Source organism: Nyctereutes procyonoides, unplaced genomic scaffold (genome assembly GCF_905146905.1).
Source record: "Nyctereutes procyonoides isolate TBG_1078 unplaced genomic scaffold, NYPRO_anot_genome, whole genome shotgun sequence".
NCBI classification, from domain to species: domain Eukaryota; kingdom Metazoa; phylum Chordata; class Mammalia; order Carnivora; family Canidae; genus Nyctereutes; species Nyctereutes procyonoides.
The window spans coordinates 28,553,965-28,565,268 of record NW_026575136.1 but is presented as its reverse complement, the minus strand read 5'-3'; positions in this window follow the sequence as shown (position 1 = coordinate 28,565,268).

Sequence of the window (11,304 nt, the reverse complement as noted above, 5' to 3'; positions counted from 1 at the left end):
TTTGTTCTTAGAAGAAAAGAATGTTTTAATTTTTATACAATTCACAAATTCTTACAGTGTCCTTGAATGTAAAATGCAGTGTAATATCACACAAAATAACTTTCATTTCTCTGTGGGTATTGCCTGTAAAGCAGGGCAAAATTCTTTGAGAAGAAAAAGAAAAGCTTTGAACAGCATTTTTTAAAGTAAAAAGAACTCCATAACTAATACTTCCCATCGAACATATCTCCAAAGAGAGTAGAAGATCAGTACACTTAAATGCCCTGTCGTATTTTAATAGAAACTTATTTCTCCTGGGCAGACTTCAGCTCTTCCTGTGAAGCTTCTAGGCAGTTCTGAGGCACTATTCTTTGTCTTAATGCTTCAGTTCTAGTATAGGTGGATGTGGACAACTTTAGATTATTGCTAGCTCCAAATACTTCATTAATAAAATTACCACATAATGTTTTACTTCAAGAATTTGTGGATGCTTGGAAACCTGGGATCAATAAAATTCCTAAGAGAAATCTTTTTCTTTTAGAAGTCTGATTATTTGATTTTTTTTGGACATGAGAAATAATTTTCATTCAGTAGACCTGGTCTTTTAAGATTTCCTAGAACCTGTCTTTTTAAACAATCTTTAACCGTATAAAAACAAATATTTAAGGATAAAAGCCATTAAATAAATGTGTCCACAGTTCAAAATTGAGTATTAAAAATGGAGCAGTCAGATAGTAATGAATAGTAATTTAAGCTTTCACATAGGGGCTGTACTTTGATATCTCAGAATAATCCTTAAGAACATGTCCATTAAGTGGATACATTCAACATAAAATAATCTGTTATTAAATGACTATGTTTTGGTGGTAATTGTAGAGAGGTGTTGGATAATACCATCATAGGCTCTCTCTCTCTGTCTAATAGAAATAAAGAAGGAAAGAATGCATTTTTCACCGTATAGTTGGCCAAGTTAGTAATGTGTTGATGCATTTATAATCAATTGCTTCATTATCTGGAGCTCAAATTTTCTCTTTTAACTTTTAAAACAAGTTTCTAGGGCAGCCCGGGTGGCTCAGCAGTTTAGCGCCACCTTCAGCCCAGGACGTGATCCTGAAGACCTGGGATTGAGTCCCACGTCGGGCTCCCTGCATGGAGCCTGCTTCTCCCTCTGCCTGTGTCTCTTCCTCTCTCTCTCTTTCTCTCTCTCTCTCTCTCTTTCTGTCTCTCCCTCTCTCTCTGTGTGCCTCTCATGAATAAATAAATAAAAATCTTTAAAAATTTTAAAAAATAAAACAAGTTTCTATTAATGCTTTTCTAGACATAAAATAGAAAATGATGCAAGAATGCCTGAGCCAATGGAAAGAGTATTTTCATTCATGAATGGCTTCAGAGTTCTATGTTGTAAGTTATTTGAGTTGCCACCAGGATACAGACCACTAAGATTGTCCCAAATGACCATCAGAAATAATCATGTCAAGGGATGCCTGGGTGGCTCAGTGGTTGAGCATCTGCCTTCAGCTCAGGTCATGATCCCAGGTTCCCAGGATTGAGTCCCAGATCAGGCTCCACTCAGGGAGCCTGCTTTTCTCTCTGCCTACGTCTCTGCATATCTTTGTGTGTCTCTCATGAATAAATAAATAAAATCTTTTTAAAAAAAACAGAATCATGTTGGCAAATAGATCATGAGGATAGAGTACTTCTACTGGTTTGCCCATTTGACTTCAGGAACTGAGGAAAAAAATGATGTAAGGCTTAGTTTGATAAGGTTCTGTTTATTTTGCAAATGGAGTACCTGCTGTTTGAAGTACTTTATAAGTATTAACATATTTAACTCTCTCAGCATCCATATAAAGTAGATTCTATCGCTAAGCCTACTGCATAGATGAAAATTTCGAGCCACAGAGAGGCAAGTCTCTTGCCCAGAATCACTCAAATAATTGGCCCAGATCCAGGAATTTACATCTAGAGGCTATACCTAGCGCTGCTATGCTGTCCCTCGTAACAGCTGCTTCTGAAAAATCCACCTTAAGATGTGTGTGCGTGCACACGTTAACAGCTTGATAACTCTAGTAAATAAAACATTTATCCACTATTGTTTAAAAACTATATTGAATGTGTTGGGATTTGGAAATGTAGGGATGCTTTTACTTGATTTCTGATCGTGATCAGTAAGTTCAAGGGTTCTGAACTCTTATTGCTCCCAGAGGTCCCACTGAATTTCTCTAGTTCTTTTACTTTTTTTTTTTCCTCTCTGTAAGTCTGCTTCTTACCTTTTTCCTTCTCAATCATCAAAATGTCTTTTCCCCTGATCACTTTCTGCCGATGACTGCCCTCTAGTTCACCAAGAACAACAAAAGCAGTTAGAAGAGAATGTCCACATGTTCTCACTACCACATCAAGCCAATAGGCAATATGCCCTATTCTCCTTCATAATACGAGATATGGGCTATCTCTTTCTCTAAGGCCAACCATTAGACACTAGACCCTTCCCCTCTCACCTCAGAAATATCACTTAAATTATCTCCCTTGTATCAGCTTCTAAAAATACTGTATTTGTGAAATACAAATCGGTGAAAAAACCTCCTTGACACTACATTCTCCTCCAGCTACTTCTTCATTTCTCCATTACTGTTGGCGATATAACTGCTGTCAATGCCCTACTGCCAAAGACCCCTAGGAATAGACCTGTAGGTCACCAACATTGGCTTTAGTTACTCATTGCAGCAAACATGAACACACACTGCAGAGTGGCTGGGTATCTTAGTAAGATGTTAGAAAAGACATTATTTTTATTTTTATTTTTTTTAAATAGAGCTACCCTATGACCCAGTAATTACACTACTAGGCATTTACCCCAAAGATACGAATGTAGTGAAATGAAGGGGTAATTGTACTTCAATGTTCATAAGAGCAATGTTCACAATAGCCAAACTGTGGAAGGAGCCGAGATGTCCATCAACAGATGAATGGATAAAGATGTGGTCTGTATATACAATGGAATATTATTCAGCCATCAGAAAGGATGGATACTCACTATTTACATTGACATCGATGGAACTGGAGGGTATCATGCTGAGTAAAATAAGTCAACTGAAGAAAGACAATTATCATACAGCATCATTCTTTTTTTAAAGATTTTATTTATTTATTTATGAGAGATGGAGAGGCAGAGATACAGGCAGAGGGAGAAGCAGGCTCCATGCAGGGAGCCTGATGTGGGACTCGATCCTGGGTCTCCAGGGTCACACCCTGGGCTGAAGGCAGGCACTAAACCGCTGAGCCACCCAGGCTACCCCATATGGCTTCACTTTTATGTGGAATATAAGAAACAGTGCAGAGGATCATAGGGGTAAGGAAGGAAAAACTGAATGGGAAAAAAATCAGAGAGGAAGATAAGCCACGAGAGACTCTTAACTCTGGGAAACAAACTGACTTTTGCTGTGGGGGAGGTAGGGATGAGGTAACAGGGTGATGGGCTTGAAGGAGGGGGCATGTGCTGTGATGAGCAGCGGGTGTTATATGCATCTGATAAATTATTGAATGCTACATCTGAAACTAATGGTGTACTATGTGTTGGCTAATTTAATTTAAGTTTAAAAAAGACATTGGAGTTTGTGTTAGATGATCTGGGGGAGAGTTCAAAAGAGCAGGGCTTTGCTATGAATTAGATGCTGTCAGGAAGCGAGGATAATTCTCTGGATATCTTAATCTTATTGAAGGCAGAAAGAATGAAGGTATGATAAAGCTGTTTAGTAAGTTATACACATTGATAGTATAATCAAGGGTTAAGAGATAATTTAAGCTTCTTCAGAGAAAAATATTTAACAATATTATTATTTGCATCTAAAACTATAGTATCTTTGCCACCCATTAAAGTAGATAAATTATGAGATCTTCCTGTCTTCTTTCACTTTGTGAGAGCATACTTTGCCAATGTTATCATCTGCTTAGATGTAATAATTTAAATTTGTTAAAAATATTTTAATGTACAAAATGCTTCACTCACATACCATAACCCTATCAGTTTTTTTTAAGATTTTATTTATTTGAGAGAGAGAGAGAGAGGGAACACAAGGAAGGGGTGGGGACATAGGGAGAATGGAAAAGCAGACTCCCTGCTGAGCAGGGAGCCCGATATGGGACTTGATCCTGGATACATAACCTGAGCCAAAGGCAGATGCTTAACTGACTGAGCCACCCAGATGTCCCAGTTTGGGTTTTTGACAACAAATAATTCAATGCCTACTTAGCAATAGCTCAAACCATTAGGCCTTCTATTATCTGCTTAAGTACAATGAATGATAGACAACTTAAAAATCATATGTTACAGCAATTATAATTCTACAGTAAGCATTTTCTAAATAAAATTTCTTATCTTAATATATAGATTTCTACTAAGTGAATCTGTCCCAGTCCAGTCAAACTCTGTCATTCATATCATAGAAAAATGATAATTGTTGTTACAAACTATATAGATGCTTATTTGAAAAGCTAATGGATTTCTGGAAAATTAGCTATTGCCAAGTCATATTCTGCCGGTGGAATAGAAATACCTTATGAAACATCTCTTAGAATTTTATAACAAAGAATGTACTGGTATATGGAAAAAGAACATCGTGATTATTGGCAGCTTGGTGATCACCATAGAAACTACTTCCAAGCTTGAATTATATGTATTAGCATTGCTATGTGAAAGTCTCATACTATGCTTTGTCCTATTATTTTAATTTATCTTGGGCACTAAGATAATGCGATCTCTATGTAATATTCTATTTCTGCTGTACTCAAAGAGTTCATTTGTTATACACAAAATATATGAGTAATTTCACACCGTCATTTGACAGAGGCTAAGTTGGCCTTCATGTTATAGTCTCATAAAAATATAGTTTGAAAAAAGCATACCTTCTAACTTTGAAAGCAGGTACATTGCATTTATATCACTTTATTTTCCTTTAATCTGGAAAATCCTTTAGCTTTTAAAATTTTTTTGATCTTAACATTTTTGAAAAATACTCATTCACTATTTCAGAGGTTATTTCTCAGTTTGGGTCTGCACCATGCATTTCCTGATTAGCAACACATCATACATATCTCTCAGGAATACCACAGAAGGGATGTTGTCTGCTGCTCAGGTAATAATGTCGAGAGACATTTGACAACAGTTTGTCCTAATGTTAGTCATCAGATCATTAGCTGATTAAGATAATGTCTGCCAGATTTCTCCACCATAAAGCTATTATTTTCCCTTTTTAATTAATAAATTAATTGTGGGAAGAAACCTGGAGAGTATGTAAATAACATGTTTATTATCAAGTATTAAGACACTAGTTTTAATATTCATGGAGAACTTCCTCACTTTATTATCCTTTCAATATTTATTGATTGTCATTTGATTGCAAGGAAGTACATTTATTTATTCCTATTCTGTTTTACTATTGAAGTATAATTAGCATACAGTGTTATATTGGTTTCAGGTCTACAGTATATTGATTCAGTAATTCTATACATTTACAGAATAGAAGAAGATATTTGCAAATGACATATCTGGTAAAGGATTAGTATCTAAAACCTATAAAGAACTTACCAAATCCAATATTCAAAAAATAAATAAGCCAGTTAAGAAACGGGCAGAAGGCATAAATAGACATTTTTCCAAAGAAGACATAAAGATGGCTAACATTCACACGAAATGACGTGAATCTTAATCCTTTTATAAGATTGCTTTTGGTGGGCAGCCTGTGTGGCTCAGCAGTTTAGCGCCACCTTCAGCCGAGGGCGTGATCCTGAAGACCCAGGATAGAGTCCCAAGTTGGGCTCCCTGCATGGAGCCTGCTTCTCCTTCTGCCTGTGTCTCTGCCTCTCCCTCTCTGTGTGTCTCTCATGAATAAATAAATAAAATCTTAAAAAAATATTGCTTTGGTAGTGTGAATATTTAAACAATACTATATCCCTTACACTTGAAACTATGCATGACTCAGTGCTCACCACAATAAGTGTAGTCACCATACGATATTATTATAATATTATTTATATTTCCTTTGCTGTAGTTCTCATCTGTGTGACTTATTTACTTTATAACTGGCAGTTTCTATCTCTTAATCCTTTTCATCTATCTCACTTATCCCCCCTCATATGCCTTCTGGCAACCATCAGTTCCCTGTATTTAAGAGACTTTTTGGAAGTGTGTTTGTTTTTTAGATTCCACAAGCAAATGAAATAACATGGTGCTTATCTTTTCTGGTCTTACTTATTTTACCTAGCATACTACTCTCTAGGTCCATCCATGTTGTTGTAAATGGCAAAATTTCATGCTTTTTTATGGCTTGGTAATTGCACACACCTACACACACACACAACATGTCTTCTTTATCCATTTATCTGTTGATAGACCTTGTGTTACTTCCATATATTGGCAATTGCAAATAATGCTGTAGTAAACACTAGGGTAAACACATCTTTTTGAATTAGTGTTTTTATTTTCTTTAGGTAAATACCCAGCAGTGGAATTATTGGGCTATAAGATGTTTCTATTTTTAATTATTTGAGGAAACTCAGTAATACTGTTTTCCTCAGTGATTGCACAAATTTACATTGCTGACAAGAGTGCACAGGAACCCTTTTCTCTACATCCTTACCAATACTTGTTACTTTTTGTCTTTTTGATAATAGATATTCTGACCAGTGTGAGGTAATATCTCAATGTGGTATTTTCATTTTCCTGATGTTGAGTGATATTGAGCAACTTTTCTTCTGTCAGCCATCTGTATGTTTTCTTTAGGAAAACATCTATTCATGTCCTCTTCCATTTTTTAATTGGGTTGTTCGTGGATTTTTTGGTGTTGAGTTACATAAGTTCTCTCTGTATTTGGATATCATATATTATTTGTAAGTATCTTCTCCCATTCACTAGGTTGCTTTTTTTTTTTTTTTGCTGTGCAACAGCTTTTTATTTTGTTGTAGTCCTGATAGTTTACTTTTGCTTTTGTTTTCCTTACCTGAGAAGACAGATCCATAAATATGTCACTAAGACCTATTTCCAAAAGGTTACTGCCTATGTTTTCTTTTGGGAGTTTTATGGTTTCAGTCTCACATATAAGTCTTTAATCCATTTAAGTTTATTTCTGTGTATGGTGTAAGCAAGCAATCCAATTTCCTTCCTTTTCAGGTAGCTGTCCAATTTTCCAACACCATTTAGTGAAAAGACTATCTTTTCCCCATTGTATTGTCTTGCCTTTTTTGCCGTACAGCAATTGACCATATAAACATGGGTTTATTTCTGGCCTCTCTATCCTGTTGCATTGATCTCTGTGTCTATTTTTGTGTCAGTATCATGCTGTTTTGATTACTACAGGTTTGTAGTATATCTTGAAATCTGGGATTGTGATACTTCCAATTTTGTTCTTTCTCAAGATTGCTTTGGCTTTTGTGGGCTTCCATACAAATTTTAGAACTATTCTAGTTCTGTGAAAAATGCTGTTGGTATTTTGGTAGGGATTGCTTTGAATCTGTAGATTGCTTTTGGAAGTGTGAATATTTAAACAATGCTATATACATAATTTTGCATTGATTGATATTAGCATGGACTTACAGATTTTATTTAGTAGCTTATAATCCATATTATTAGAATTTATTTTGATATTCAAATTCTGAAAGACAATTTGAAGTGCTTCAAAAAATCACCTTTCAGGGACTCCTGGGCAGCTCAGTGGTTGAGCATCTGCCTTCAGCTCAGGATGTGACCCCAGGGTCCTGGGATTGAGTCCTGCATCAGGCTCCTTGCTTCTCCCTCTGCCTATGTCTCTGTCTCTGTGTGTGTGTGTCTCATGAATAAATAAAATCATTAAAAAATCACCTTACTTATCTAGTGTAGAGACCAACTGTATCCATATTTTTAGCACTAACATATAAAGAATTTTATTGGCTGATCTCCATGGTGGAGAATCTGACAGAGGTGCCAGTTTGTACTCTCATATAGTAGCTCTTATCATTTCAAGAGAAGATGATATCCCAAAATGCTAAGGTTCTCACTTCCAGAAATTTTAATTTAGTGCACATCATTAAGTCTACAAGGATCAATTTCCTTAATGATTTAGGTAATGCAGGAATCACATTCTGAAAAAATTTTCTAGCAGATGTGCAGTAATTATGTCTAACTCAACTACTGTATGACCAGCACCTATTTTACCATAGAAGCTAAATGAGCACTTCTAAAATTAAGAATAAATGTTTATATTTGGGAAAGCTGAACTGAAGGGTGAGGAGGGATTTTTGACATGAATTAAGGCTATTTTGAATAACAGTTTTCAACCAAGACTCTACGTTTAACCAGCATTTTCTGAACCTCTCCATAAAAGTGTTAGAATGGATCTAAGAACTATAGACATCTTTCCCTATTTGCTTCTATATTAATTGACTGAGAGGATTTCAATTACAAACATATGTAGTAAGACAATTATTGTAACAAAATTTGTTTTTCAGTCAGTGTGTTCAATACTGAATATTCATTTTTAAGACATAGCTTCAAATTTTAGAACCTGTCATTTATATTTAAATCTTCTACTTCTAAGGTTTGCAAAGTGCCCAAAGTATCTATTAGGATTTCTGTTGCAGTCCTGTTTGGTCTACATATATACCTTTATCATGAACTAATATTTAAAAGTTAACAAAACTTTGCCTACATCAATGTAACTATGAACCCATTTCACATGTTTTCTCATCTAAACACTTTAGAGCGAAGCGATCATGTTTTCATGGATTTTTTTCACCCTGTGGTCACTTGTTAACCTAGAGGGAAATAATTAAGTTTTAATCCACCTATTGGATGGGCAATCCATATATGTTTAATAGGTGAAATGATAGGATCATGCAATTAAGCTTCAAGTTATGGCAATTATAATAGTGTTAAGAAAGAATGCTTTTAGTTTAGTTCAGGTTTCTGGTCCATCACTTGACGTTTTTGGAACATTGACCAATTCCTCAAACCTCTTTGAGTTACACTTTCCTTGTAGGTGATATGCTGGTAATAATACATGTCCTCAGAAAATATATGTGCAGTAATAGTAAAACTGACTTCATATTTAAGGAACACTTGTGTGATTTAGGCCTCCCCTGATATAATTACGAATAATGAAAGTAATCATGCATAAAGCATATTAAGAATAAGAAATACTTTCATTTTTAATTTTTATACACTATTTTACTAATTATCTTCAATTTAGAGGCTAGATATTAGCCTAAGTTTCAGATGAGGGAAAGTGAGTATGAGCCATTTTTAGTCTTATACCAAAGAGACTTTTTTTTGGTCTCTTCCACATGATCATAGGCATATATATATTCCACTACCCCACCAGGAAATGAAAGACTAAGTTTTACTAATTTATTATCTCTGCTGAGGGAAATAAGTGCCGTCAAGTACAAAGGTTATGAGATCTGTGTCTGTCATAAACCCCTGGCCCTTGTTAACTTCTTATGAGACCAAGTTCTAGTAAAACCACAACTCACCTCTGACACTCTTGATGCTCAAAAGAAAAAAAAAAAGCAACAGCAATTTTTATCTGAAACTAGCACCAAGAAAATCTATTTTATCCCCAAGTGTGAAATGGCAAAGCGTGGCTCAATTATCTTTATGAAATTTATAAATAAATACATCTATGAACCCCTAGATGTGGTACAGGGCCAAATTCATAACTGATATATTGCCCGAGAGCTGAAGAATGGCTTAATCTTCCATTGGCTGTATTTTCTGGCTGTAGAACATATCAAGGAAAGGATATTTTGGAGGCTGAGGGGGGTGGGAAAGAGTACTTTTAAGTGAAATAACAAGCATCTTCATTTATGCCACTTATATCCTTAATATATTGCACCCTTTCTGTCCAATCTAAATAAACTCCTCTCTCAGAGGAAAGACTTAAAATTGCACTTTGATTTCCAGTCACAAGACAAAACCATCCAGACACCCTTGAGAGAAAAAACACAAAGCCTTCTTTGTAATTATCCAGCTTTGGTTCCAATTGCTTACGCATCCTGCTCACTCTTCATAGGTGTTCCCCAAGTTTGAATGAATGCACACCATTTATTTTCACTGGAATTGAGGCTTCATTTATGACCATATTTGTTAAAGGGATCACTGAGCTGAATAAATCAAACCATGAAGTGTAGAGTGTGTACAGCTTGCTGTCAAGTCAGAGGCACAGGAGGCCTCCGGTGAAGTTAAACCATCGTTTAAAGATGAGAGTCCAAAAAGGCAACTGAACATTGTGCTGAAGTCTGAGGGACAGAGATCCCAGCGGGCAAATGCATGCTGGACCTCCATCTCCTCGTCCCTTCTGCTTTAGAAATCACATCTTTTCTTCTCTCTCTATGCCACAGTCTAGATAATTTCTTCTGTTCTGTCTTCTTTCTCTGGAGCCTCTCTTGTGCAGTATCGAATGTCACCTATGCTCCAACTACTTTCTACCTTCAGGATGGTATCCTTCACTTAGAGATGCACAATTTGGTTCCTTTGCCACTGTACCTCCAGCATTGGCGATGTCTTCATTCACGCTTTATCCTCATGGTAATTTCCTTAAACATTTTATACATGGCTCTTTCTTTTCATATTTTTGATAATTCCAGTATCTGAACTTCCTGGAGGGGGGTGATGATTTCTGTGAAACTTCTCCTTCACAATGGTTTGTCTCCTGTATTGGGTAGTTTTTAATGGTTCATTCATATTTGATTGAAAATAATCAGAACTATGGGCCCAGCTGGCCTCAAATGATGTTCACACCTAAGTGGGTGCTGGCTTAATACTTAATGCTGCCTTCCACAAGGTCTGGAGGCATTGACAGCTGTCGCAGGGCAATTTCAATGTTCCTGTCTGTTTACAATTCATCTTGATGGTATTCAGCTTTTAAAAAAATTTTCTTTTTTTTTTAAATAAAAGTATAGGGCTTTTCAAGATTTTACTTACATTCTCAAGAGAATACAATTCAGTAAAAAGTAGAGAATCAGCCGAGAGGGTGACCCTCTGAATACGTAGTTTGCCGTACTGCTATGATATTGTACATTCTTAGGACAATGGACACCCTCAGACACATAACAGGTGATGAAATGGAACATGATGTTTAACTGTCAGATTACTGAAATATAAATATTTGTCTTCTCACTACTTTGAAGCACAATTTAATGTCATTTTCCCCATTAGGATTTTTTTTTTTTAGTAGAATAAAGAAGACTTATACTTTGTAAGGAAACTAAAGCTTAATTAAGATGGGAGAGCCTGATTTTGAAATGAGTTTCAATTGTCTTCTTATCCTCCCAAACCGGAACACCATTTTCTTTGAA